The sequence below is a fragment of the Babylonia areolata genome, chromosome 30, assembly GCF_041734735.1.
Source record: "Babylonia areolata isolate BAREFJ2019XMU chromosome 30, ASM4173473v1, whole genome shotgun sequence".
NCBI classification, from domain to species: Eukaryota; Metazoa; Mollusca; class Gastropoda; order Neogastropoda; family Buccinidae; genus Babylonia; species Babylonia areolata.
The window spans coordinates 13,412,461-13,424,960 of record NC_134905.1 but is presented as its reverse complement, the minus strand read 5'-3'; the positions used below and the strand labels follow the sequence as shown (position 1 = coordinate 13,424,960).

At 45.5% G+C, this 12,500-nt stretch overlaps 1 protein-coding gene across 26 annotated transcripts in view; it reads left to right on the top strand.

The window, feature by feature from the left end:
• LOC143275651 (muscleblind-like protein 1) overlaps positions 1-12,500 on the top strand; it is a 213,960-nt gene that overhangs the window by 70,571 nt on the left and 130,889 nt on the right. The window contains exon 1 of one of the 26 annotated variants that reach the window (XM_076579908.1): positions 7,102-7,592. The exons of 24 other annotated variants lie outside the window; for them this stretch is intronic. The gene's annotated coding sequence lies outside the window, so the exon portion shown is untranslated. Of the gene's footprint in view, positions 1-7,101; positions 7,593-8,124; positions 8,353-12,500 lie in introns of those variants that run through there. One more of the 26 variants, XM_076579909.1, reaches the window with a different exon arrangement.

The window sequence follows — 12,500 nt, the reverse complement described above, 5'->3', positions numbered from 1 at the left end:
AGGCGGCCTGCTAACTTTTCTCCCTTCATCGCAAACAATTGGGGGGAGACGGGAAGGGTGAGGGTGCGGGATGGGGGTGGGGGGCGTAGTGGGCCCTGTTTAAATGTCTCAAGTTTCTACACCATGCAGTTTTACACACACACACACACACACACAAACACTCTCAAACACACACACGCACACACACACTCTCTCTCTTTCTCTCTCTCTCTCTCCCTCACGCACACACACACACACACACACACACACACACACACACACACACACACACACACACACACACACACACGCTCACTCAGTCACACACACACACACACACACACACACACACACACACACACACACACACATACACTACACACGCTCACGTCTCATCTGGAAACACCTGCCTCACCTTCTGAAGTTACGGCCCCTGTTATTGGTGTAGAAGGTGCAGCCGTCATCAGCGCCCTGTCTTTACGGTGACTTTAATTGGTTTAAAATGACCGTCTTGCGTCTGTGTGCGGGTTGGAAGGGGGTTGGGCGGGGTGGGGGGTTAGGAGGGGGGGGGGGAGCAGGCACAGAGAGAGAGGGAGGGGAGAGATGGGGTTGCGTGTGATGATGCGGGTGAACGTTTTTGAATGTTTCTTCTCTCTCTCTCTCTGTCTCTCTCCCCCTCTCTCTCCCTCCCTCTCTCTCTCTCACTCTCCCCCCTCTCTCACTCTCTCTCTCTCACTCTCCCCCTCTCTCTCTCTCACTCTATCTCAATCTCTCTGTCTCTTACACTCTCTCCCTCTCTCTCGCTTACTCTCTCTCTTTCTCTCGCTTACTCTCTCTCTCTCTCTCTCTCTCTCTCTCTGCGCACGCGCGCCAATAAACGAACGAGATTAGTGCTGTTGTTGTTGTTCTTGCTGTTGTACTTTGTGTGTGTGTGTGTGTGTGTGCGGGGGAGGTTGCAGGGAGGGGGGAAAGGGTGGCAGAAGGGGGGGGGGAGACGGTCTTTTGTTTTGTTTGTTTTCAAGTAGTGATTAGTCATGGAACAGTTCCAAATGGAGTCACAGCGAATGTGTAGGAGTGGAACATGCACAGCGAGGAGGAAGGGGCAGGTCGCAGGGCTGAGAGAGGGGTGTGTGGAGAAGCAGGAAGAACCTGCCGCATGATTTGGCATATGGGTTGGCGTGTGTTGTGTGTGTGTAGTGTGTGTGTGTGTAGTGTGTGTGTGTGCGTGTTTGTGTGTGTGTGTGTGAGTGTGTGTGTAGTGTGTGTGTGTGCGTGTTTGTGTGCGTGTGTGTGTGAGTGTGTGTGTGTGTGTGTGTGTGTGTATGTGTGTGTGCTTATGTATGTGTGGCTGTGTGTGCATATATGTGCATGTGTATCGTTTTGTGTGTTTGTGCGTGCGTGTGTGTATGGGTTTGTGGAAAGGGGCAAGTGTGGTGGTTGAGACGGTAAACGTTGAACATGATATGAACTGAACACATATGGAAATAAGCGTTCTGCAGCCGTGTAAACAGCGTTGTATACCCAATAGCCAAGCCATATGGAATTCAACTCCTTAACTCCCCACCTCACCCACTCGCCTCTTTCCCACCCGCCCTTTACCCCCCCCCCCCACCCCAACCCACCCCTGCGACTCCACTCCCTCCTCCCCCCCTGTTGTGCAAACTGAATTAATAGGCATTGCTGGAGCTGGAGCGCAGAGCTGCCAGCGTGTAGTGTTGTGTAGCCAACGCGTTTCCCTGACAAAAAAAAAAGAAAAAAAAAAAAAAAATATATATATATATATATATATAAATAAAAATGAATAAAATAAATAAAACGAATATAATTGATGACTGTCATTTGATGAAGCCTTACCTGCACGAAAGCTCGTCATCATTACAAGCGACTCAGAACGTTGATATTCTTTCACTTTTTTTGCGCCCATTATCAGTTGTTTCACTTGTTAGATTAACCACTTCTTCTTTTACGAAGCCCATTAAGTTATTTTCTGTAATCTAAATTCTGCTGTCCGACTCGTCCTCAGAAAGAAAAGATCTGAGCACATCACTCCTATTTTGCAACATCTCCATTGGCTCCCTGTCTCACACAGAATAAAGTATAAGATCAGCACTCCTGTGTTATAAATGTATTCACAAATCTGCCCCTTCCTATCTTTGTGGCTGCCTTCACCTCTACAGACTCCATCTCGCTCTCTACGATCGGCTTCGAATCCACTCGGTTTACGCATACCCAGATTCAAACACTCCACTGCTGGACGCCGTTCTTTCTCTGTCTCTGGACCTTGCATTTGGAATGAACTTCCTCTTTCGCTTCGTCAAGTCTCCGCACTGAGCTCTTTCAAGTCTGGCCTTAAAACCCGCCTCTTCACAAGATAGCCTCCCTTCCCTGCCTCTTCCTTGTCTTCAGTTTCTTCAGTTTAAGAGTTATGCATGCGTGTGGATGACTGGTGCGAAAGCGCTTTGATTTCTCTCTGCACAAGATTCAGCGCTATATAAATATTATTATTATTAATTGTATTTAGATATTTGTTTCAACCCCCCCCCTCCCCTCTACCCCGCATATACCAGGTTTTCCCCGACTCGTCATTCAAACCCCTTCGTCTCCACTTCTGAACGATAATACTCAAATGTATACACTAAACAAATATTCTAACAAAATGTCTTCAATCACCGATATGTAATTCCTCCTCCTACATTTCAGTTTCAAGGAGACGTCAAAGCGTACGGACATATCCATATGCGCAACACAGTACTTGTTAAATCTTGCTTTGTGGTTTGAGGGTCATAGTCTTTCAAAGCAGACTAAGCTGTAAAATGAAATGGCATTACAGTGGAGAAACCATTGATGATAACAGCTCCCACTGTGCTGTTGGACCATGTCAGTCTGTGATGTAAGCTGAGCATTGAGCCCGCGTAACACCAGCGGAAACCAAGACAACACTTTGTGTGACAGCACGGACACACACGCACGCACGCACATACACACACACACACACACACACACACAAATATACACTTGATAACAAGACGATAGCAGCAATACTACCACCATCAATCATACCCACAGCAGATGTGATTAAGGCATTGACTGCACATGGTGGAGAAAAAGATTTCGCGGCGGGTGTACACACACAGCACCCACAGCCACCCACCCACCCACCTGGCTAAACACACACACACACACACACACACACACACACACACACGCACACACTTGCTAACAAGACGATAGCACCATCACCATCAATCATACCTACAGCAGATGTAATGAAGGCATTGACTGCACGTGGTGGAGAAAAATAAGATTTCGCGGCGGGTGTCATAGGATGGCGTTCTTGGGGTGGCGTGTGTGTGTGTGTGGCGGGGGGTGGGGGGTGGGGGTGGGTGGTGTTGTAGGGTGGATTTAGCATGGGGAGGAGAAAGGAGTGATGATGAATTGTTTTCCAGGGGTGGGTGTGGGTTGGGGGGGGAGGGGGGCTGGGGGGGTGGTGTTGTAGGGTGGATTTAGCATGGGGTGGAGGTCGCGAGGGGTGATGGTGAATAGTTTGCCAGGGGTGGTGCGTGTGTGTGTGTGTGTGTGTGGGGGGGGGGGGGGGTGTTGTAGGGTGGATTTAGCATGGACTGGAGATCGCGAGGGGTGATGGTGAATAGTTTGCCAGGGGTGGTGCGTGTGTGTGTGTGGGGGGGGGGGTGTGGGTGTTGTAGGGTGGATTTAGCATGGACTGGAGATCGCGAGGGGTGATGGTGAATAGTTTGCCAGGGGTGGTGTGTGTGTGGGGGTGGGGGTGGGGGTAGCATGGTGTGGATTTAGAAGAGTGGTGATGATAAATAGTTTGTCAGGGGTGGTGTGTGTGTGTGTGGGGGGGGGGGGCGGGGGGGGGGGCGCGGGGGGGGGGGGGTGTTGTAGGGTGGATTTAGCATGGACTGGAGATCGCGAGGGAAGATGGTGAATAGTTTGCCAGGGGTGGTGTGTGTGTGTGTGTGGGGGGGGGGGGTAGCATTGGGTGGATTTAGAAGAGTGGTGATGATAAATAGGTTGTCAGGGGTGGTGCGTGTGTGTGTGTGGGGTGGAGGGGTGTGGGGGGGCTGGTGGGTGTAAGGTGGATGAAACATGGGGTGGAGAAAGGGGTGATGATGAATAGGTTGTCAGGGGTGGTGCGTGTGTGTGTGTGTGCGGTCTATCTAATTTATGTTTTACTTTCCAAGGCATGTCATGCCTGGGTGCTTCCCTTTGACAGCATCCTGCATTATAACAGTATTCCATGGTTTTTTGGTGTTTGTGTATGTGCAACTGTATGATGATGTATCTGAATGCTGTTTTTTATGAGTGTACTCAGTTCTGGCTTACACCGCACGCTGTTTTAGTGTAGCTCTGCATATTTTGGGTTTCTTTCGTGTGTATGAATTCGTTTTCCTGTGGAAGCATTTTCAGAATTGAGTTTGAAAATAAAAGATTCTTCTTCACCCCAAATCCCCCATACCCATGTCTTCCTATTCTACATCCAATGTTAACCTGCGACTGATCAGACCACTTCTGCCTTGTCGTTTTTGCCGTTTTCTTCTCTATCTGTGTATCTGTCTGTCTCTCTCGCTCGCTGTGTATGTCTCACTGTCGATAGAATGCACTAAACACACACACACACACACACACACACACACACACACACACACACACACACGCATGCACGCACGCACGCACGCACGCACACAAAACAACAACGATAACAACAACAAAAACAAACAAACAAAAGACACTATTTTTACATGATTATAGCATGGTTGCAGTCGTCATTGTTTTTGTTGTTGTTGTTTATTGTGTTGTTGTTGGTGGTGTTTTATACTCTTTTCCGTATCTTTATGTCGTGTGTGTACTTGCTAAACCATGGGACTGTGCGGCCTTTCTGAACACTATCCATGCAAACTTCTTCTCCCAGAACTCAGCTCTGTGAAGAGTCACTGGGGCGTCGCATAGAAGAACTGTTCACCAGATTCCTCCAGGAGCCAGTTGCTTGGTTCTAACTTTTTGACAGTTACACGTGACTAAATGCCTACGTTGACCGAACTACGCCATTGGTCAGTTCCATACTATACACAGTTAGTAGCAGGTTACAACCATACTAGGCTTTTCCGTCCGAGCAATGCAACTGAACTCTGCAGGTCTGTGGGTTGTTTTTCCAAACCTGGGGGGACTCCCCCCCCCCCCCCGTCCATTCTGCAACGTTGTCCTTCTTTCTCTCTTCCTCTTCCTCTATCCCTACCTTAACAGTTCCGTGTAGGGTTGTTTAAGCAGACCATTGCATCTTCTGTTGTTTTGTTGTTTTTGTTTCTTCTTTTTGTTTTTGATGCCGTCCCAGCATTGCTTTCATTTGTCAACTAATGTCAGTGGATCTCCATCAGGTCCAACGTTCTGTTTGGCGGTCTGGTGCACTTGGTCATTGGTGATGCTATCAGTGGGGTCTGATGTTTCCTGTGTCTGAACATAATCATACCTCTTTCCCAGTGCCTTGATCCGCAGTCAGGGTCCCATGTCGCGCATCCATGCGAGAGAGATTGGGCCACTGATACCTTGCTTTGGCGTACAGCTGTCAAAGGTTCCAGCTGCGTACACAGACGGCGACGAAGCCAGTGCAACAGTTATTGGGAACGTTCCCCGTGAAATGACTGCTGGGGTTTGGGGGCAAGGCTGGGGGTTGGGGGTTGGAGGGGGGGGGGGGGAATAGAGTAGTGTGTAGGGAGGAGGTTATGGGAAAGGGGAGGGGGGGTACGAATGATTTTTTTCCTCAGATTTCAACCCAAGTTCTAACCAGCTTGACCGTTATAAAGGGCGTAAGTCAGTAAGTTGTAAGGGGGACAGAAGAAGAAAATGAAGAACACACACACACACACACACACACACACACACACACACACACACACACACACACACACACACACACACACACACACACACATTTTGAATGATTATTCATTGCTTCGAATGTTTTCGGAAATTTTAAACTCCTGTCCAGTTGGTATCATCCGTTGATGTGTTATGATTAATGTTGTTATTTATATTTACATTGTTGTCGGTTAATACTTGTTGATATGCATATACATATTCTCCTTCCCATGACACCTCATTCAATACACACCACAATTTCTTTAGACCTTTTTCTTATAAATATACTTTTCCTCTGATACACAACATGAATACTTTTTTACACTAATATTCACATGCATTCTCTTTCCTTTATCTACTTCTTTACTCCTTTCCGTCTAAAAACACTTATAGTGAATAGACGTTAAACTGAAGATAAACACACACACACACACACACACACACACACACACACACACACACACACACAGGGGAGTGAGCGCTTCACATCAATCTCTATAATAGTGGTCTGATCAGTCTATCAGTGTGAAAGGTGCTTCCTCATAGTTGACTGGCGACAGAGAGAGACTCAGTGCTGGAGTAAAGAAGCCATGATATCATCGTGGTCGAGATGCAGACACACACACACGTGCACTCACGTGTGCACACATTTGCACACAAAGGCGAAGACACACACACACACACACGCACACACACACGCACGCACGCACGCACGCACGCAAGCAGAAGTCGTCTGAAAAAAAGCCGCTTCCTGTCACAGACACAAGAGAGAAAGAACGGACATGCATTTGACCTGCAATGAACAGGTTGTCTGAAATTTGTAACTATTCAAGCTGAAAATAGCGGTTGATGTCGTGAACACACATAACACACACTACACACACTCACACGAGAGAGAGAGAGAGAGAGAGAGAGAGAGAACGATCACGATAACGATAACGATGTTTTATTAAAGAAAGGCTGTGGCACCTTTTGAAGGGGGTACACAGTAATTTACAAGAAACATTTTAGAAAATAAGAGAGAGAGAGAGAGAGAGAGACCCCCGCGCGCGCGCGCGCTGTGCAACGCAACAACTGACAAAAAAACGGAGCAGAGTCGTCAAGACCTTCGTCATTGTATTTAGGTCACTGGGACCTGGTCGTCTGAATCGAGGCCGTTCTCCTTGCACACAGCACACTGCCAGTCGGTGTACACTGTGTGCACCGCGTTGCAAGAAAAGACACAGGCACACAGAGCCACACACACACACGCACACACATACACACAGACACACACACACACACACACCGGCGCGCGCCAGCTACTCTTGTCACTCATCGGCTCCTGTTGCGCCAAAGAAAAACACTGTCTGCATTACAAAAAGCTGGGACATACACACACACACACACTCACACTCACGAGTGGGTGGTGCCGGTGGTGGTGGTATTCCCTTCATAGCGCGTTCTTCACAAACTTTCCGTCGTCGAAATCTTCCGCAAGTCCACATTGTGTTCTTCCTCCTCGTTCACTGTCCTCCGGTGTAAAACAGAAGAAATCGAAACGCCTTCAACGATCGGCGACGTTGTGCAAGTGCAAGGAAAGACACGCCACAAAGATCTTTCTGATTGAGTGGAGAGACATGTTAACTAACTAGTGAGTGAAGCTGACAGTGTTGGAGTCTTGAGATATTATTGTTCTCTTCGGCCCTTGTTCAGTACTAACGGTGATCGGTGACGATTCGGGTTCAAGCTTGAAGGTTTGTGTGTGTGTGTGTGTGTGTGTGTGTGTGTGTGTGAATAACTTTGTGTTTAAATGTGTGTGTATGTGTGTGTGTGTGTGAATAGCTTTGTGTGTAAATGTGTGTGTGTGTGTGTGTGAATAACTGTGTTTAAATGTGTCTGTGTGTGTGAATAATTTTGTGTTTAAAGTGTGTGTGTGTGTGTGTCTGTGTGTAAATAACTGTTTAAAGTTAGTGTATGTGTGTGTGCGCGTGCGTGTATGTGTGTGTGTGTGTGTGCGCGCGCGCGCGTGTGTGTGTGCGTGTGTGAATAACTGTTTAAAGTGCGCGCGCGTGTGAGTGTGTGTGTGGTGTGTGTGTGTGTATAAAATCTAGATCAAGGTTTTGGAACAACGCTTTTTATTATTATTATTTTTTTTATATTCATTTATCAGTTTTGTGTGTGTGTGTGTGTGTGTGTGTGTGTGTGTGTGCATGTGACGCACAGATGTAGGCCGATACAAGCCTTTGAAACGAGACTGGGAGATAGGGAAAGGAAAGAAAGAAAGAAAGAAAGAAAGGACAGACGGAAACGAGAGAGTCGGTGTGGGTTTGACAGTTGCAATTGATTTCGTGCGAGCTGGGTGCAGCATGCATGCTATAGCTACTATAGTAGTATAGGAGCAGCGTGGTTCGTCAGCGTTCAAAGTGCGTCTCAGTGAATTGAAAGCCACAGACCTTCTGGTGGGGCGGCGACGCCGGCGAGGGGAGAATGTTGATGACTTACGGCTGTTGAAAAGTTTGTTAATTATAATTGTTTCCGCCCCGCCAGAGCTTTCTTGATGTTGTTTGTCCTTTATCCTTGTGTGCGGCAGTTGAGAGTTTGGTCAGTAGTGTGTTGTTTTTGTCGTTTTGTGTGTGTGTGTGTGTGTGTGTGTGTGTGTGTGTTCTTTCTTTGTTTTTGTTGTTTGTTTTTTTTGTCGAGCATAGAGCGCAGAGAGAGAGAGAGAGGGAGAGAGAGAGAGAAGTTTCATGATGTTAGTAGTATGTGTGTTGAGTTTGTTTGTGTGTGTGTGTGAGAGAGACAAATCGAGACGACAGTATAGTTCACCTTTTTGGGTTTTTACATATAGCATGTGTGTGTGTGTGTGTGTGTGTGCGCGCGCGCGCGCGTGTTGGAGGAGGGTGCGAGAGAGAGAGAGAGTGTGTGTGCTTGTGTCTGTGTGTGTGTATTCCTGGCGAGAAAATAATGTTTGCTGTTGTCGTTTCATTTTTAATACAGTCTAGGTCCATACAAAACTCCGATCTAAATGTGAAGTCGTCATTTGTTGTGCGTGGATGTGTCCAGTTGTGCGTGTGATCCCTGCATTGTTCTGCACTGTCTCGTTCGTTCTCTTGGTTTGTGTCTTTGTTTCTTTACCGTTTCTGTATCTGTGTTTCCTTCTCTTTTCTTTTCTTTCTGCCTCTCTCTCTCCACCAGTTCATTCACCACCACCACCAATGCTTCTAATCTCACTCTCTTCTCCTCTGTGTGTGTGTGTGTGTGTGTGTGTGTGTGTGTGTGTGTGGTCAGTCGTCTGTCTCTCACTGTTTTCTTTCCCACACCATATCTCCCACTTTGTCTCTACGTCTATATATATATATATTTTTTTTTTCTCTCTCTTCAGTTTAACGTCTATTCACTATAAGTGTTATAAGACGGAAAGGAGAAAAGTATTGGATAAAGGAAAGGGAATACATGTGTATATTAGTGTAAGAAAGTGTTCATCTTATGTAGTAGAGAAAAAGTACATCACAAGATATTAAAGGTTAAAGAGATTGTGGTGTGTAATGAATGAGATGTCATAGGAAGGAGAATATATGTATGCATATCAACAAGTATTAACTTACAATGTAAATCTAAATAGCGACATTAATTAGAATACATCAAAGGAGGATACCAACTGGACTGGAGTTTAAAATTTCCGAAAACATTCTAAGCAATGAATAATCATTCAAAATCTTTTCAGTGGCTGATGGAATATTGGTAAACAAGTCAACTACATCTTTTGGAATTAACTGTCTTATGTTAGGACAATGAATATATATATATATATATATATATATATATATATATATATATATATATATGTGGGTGTGGGTGTGTGTTTGTGTGTGTGTCTGATATCTGATAGATAGATGCAACAGCATTTCCCTACTGTCACCCCCCCCCCCCCCTCTCTCTCTCTCCCTCTCTCTCTCTCCCTCCCTCTCTCTCTCTCCCTCCCTCTCTTTCACCTCTCTCCTCTCTCGCCCTCTCTCTCTCTCTGTCTTTCTCCCCCTCTTTCTCCCTCTCTTACTATTCCCCTAAGCCTCCTTCTCACTCTGTCTGTCTCTTTCTGTCTCTGTCTGTTTGTCTGCCTGTGTCTGTCTCTGTGTGTCGGTCTCTGTCTATCTGCCTCTCTGTCTGTCTGTCTCTCTGTCTCTGTCTGTCTGTCTGTCTGTCTCTGTCCCTGTGTGTATTACGTGACATCACACATGAAATCACACGTTGGCGATCGAGTCTCTGACACTGGCTTCGGGTTACCGGATCACGCCAAAAAGAGAAGAGAGTTGGATTTTTTTGTGTTGCTTTTTTGACTCACTTGTGTAAACAAAGTGAGTCTATGTTTTAACCCGGTGTTCGGTTGTCTGTGTGTGTGTGTGTGTCTGTGTGTCTGTGTGTCCGTGGTAAACTTATAACATTGACATTTTCTCTGCAACTACTTTGTCAGTTGACACCAAATTTGGCATAAAAATAGGAAAAATCCAGTTCTTTCCAGTCATCTTGTTTAAAACAATATTGCGCTTCTGGGATTGGCACAAAAAAATAAAGAATGAAGCCTAATTATATGCAAACTGCATTTACTGTTTATATTTTTTGTATTCTCTAAACTTGGCACTTTGATCTGATATTCTGACCCAACAGCTAGAGCAGTCATTATTATCATTTTTTGTTCAAACAGGAACTTCTTTTGCTAAGCATGGAATTTTTATTTATTTTGCAAACGTTTTGCTGCAGATAGTAAAAAGGGGAAATTACTCTGTAATGCTAGTGGAGTTAATTTGCTTTAAACTGATCTTTCTCATCTTAAACAGTATATTTTGAAACAAGAGAGGCAAGGCCTTCAAGACTCACTTGTGATGCACTTTTTAAAAAAAAATCCAAGCTTTTTATGTATTGAGTATAATTTCAAAATGTAATGTTTAAGATGAGAAAGATCAGTTTAAAGCAAAGTAAGTTCCCAGCAGAGTAATTTCCCTTGTTCTGCTATCTAAACCAAAACGTTTGCAATAAATAAAACTTCCATGCTTAGCAAAAGAAGTTCCTGTTTGAACAAAAAATGATAATAATGACAGATCCTTTGTTGGGTCGAATATCAGATCAAAGTGCCAAGTTTAGAGAATACAAAAAATATAAATATAACAGTAAATGCATTATACTCAATACCTAAAAACTTGGATTTTTTTTTTAAAGTGTCTCACAAGTGAGTCTTGAAGGCCTTGTCTTTCTTGTTATTTGTTTGTTTTCGTTTGTTGTCGATAAAAACCAACGTTTGTGAATGCTGTCTCTGTTTGTATGTCTTGTGTGTCTGTTAGTCTGTGTGTTGCTGCAGCATACTACACGTACTACACGGCTGTACACCGACTGCACTACACTACACTAAACTAAACTAAGCTGCAGTGTACTACACTGCACTATGCTACTCTCCACTTCACAAAACCACACCACACTGCACTGCACCGAACTGCATTGTTCTGCACTACTCTGCAGATACGACACTGCACTGTAGACGCTACACTACACTGCACTTCACTACACTATGTTACACTGCACTACACTATGCTACACTGCACTTCACAACTATGTTACACTGCACTACACTATGCTACACTGCACTTCACTACACTATGTTGCACTACACTATGCTTCACTACACTGCACTGGACTACACTATGCTACACTTTACTGCACTGCACTACACTATGCTACACTACACCACACTGGACTACACTATGCTACACTGCACTACACTATGCTATACTGCACCGCACTGCACTACACTATGCTACACTACACTGGACCACACTATGCTACACTACATTACACTGCGTTGCACTACACGCCACGCCACACCACGCCACACCATACCACACCACACTACCCTGCCCTACACTACACCACAAGACACTACTCTACTGTACCCCATCACTGCATTGCACCACACGGCACTTGGCTACACCACACTAAACAGTCCTGTGACATGAGAGAGAGAGAGGAAAGAGTTCCTGATTACAGGTCAGGACCTGGTCGGTGTCAGTGAAGTGTCTGAACAGTGTGTTGGCTTGTTGGCCTTCAGAAATAAACACTCCTGACATGTGTTGGCTGCCTTGTCATGCGTGTGTGTTAGTGTGTGTGTGTGTGTTAGTGTGTGTGTGTCACATTGTCTGTCTGTTTTCTCTCGCACACACTCTCTCTCTCTCTCTCTCTCTCTCTCTCTCACTTCTTCTATCAATGTATACGTGTGTAGAGTAAAAGTAAATAAGTTGATTTCTTTCTTTCTTCTTCTTCTAAGCCGAGCTAAAGTAAACAGAAAAGTGACAGTGATGAATGCCCCTCCCCCCAACCCCAACCCCCACCCCCCGACCCCTCCAGATCTTGTGACTCTCAACCAACCACATCACAGACCAGCCATGTGCCAGAAGCATCATAGACACGTTCTCATAACAGATGCACACAATAGCTGTGGATCTGAACTGGTAGGGCTTATGTGCCGTGTTATATTTCGTGGGGTTTTGACTCACTTGTGTAAACAAAGTGAGTCTATGTTTTAACCCGGTGTTCGGTTGTCTGTGTGTGTGTGTGTGTGTGTCTGTGTGTCCGTGGTAAACTTTAACATTGACATTTTCTCTGCAAATACTTTGTCA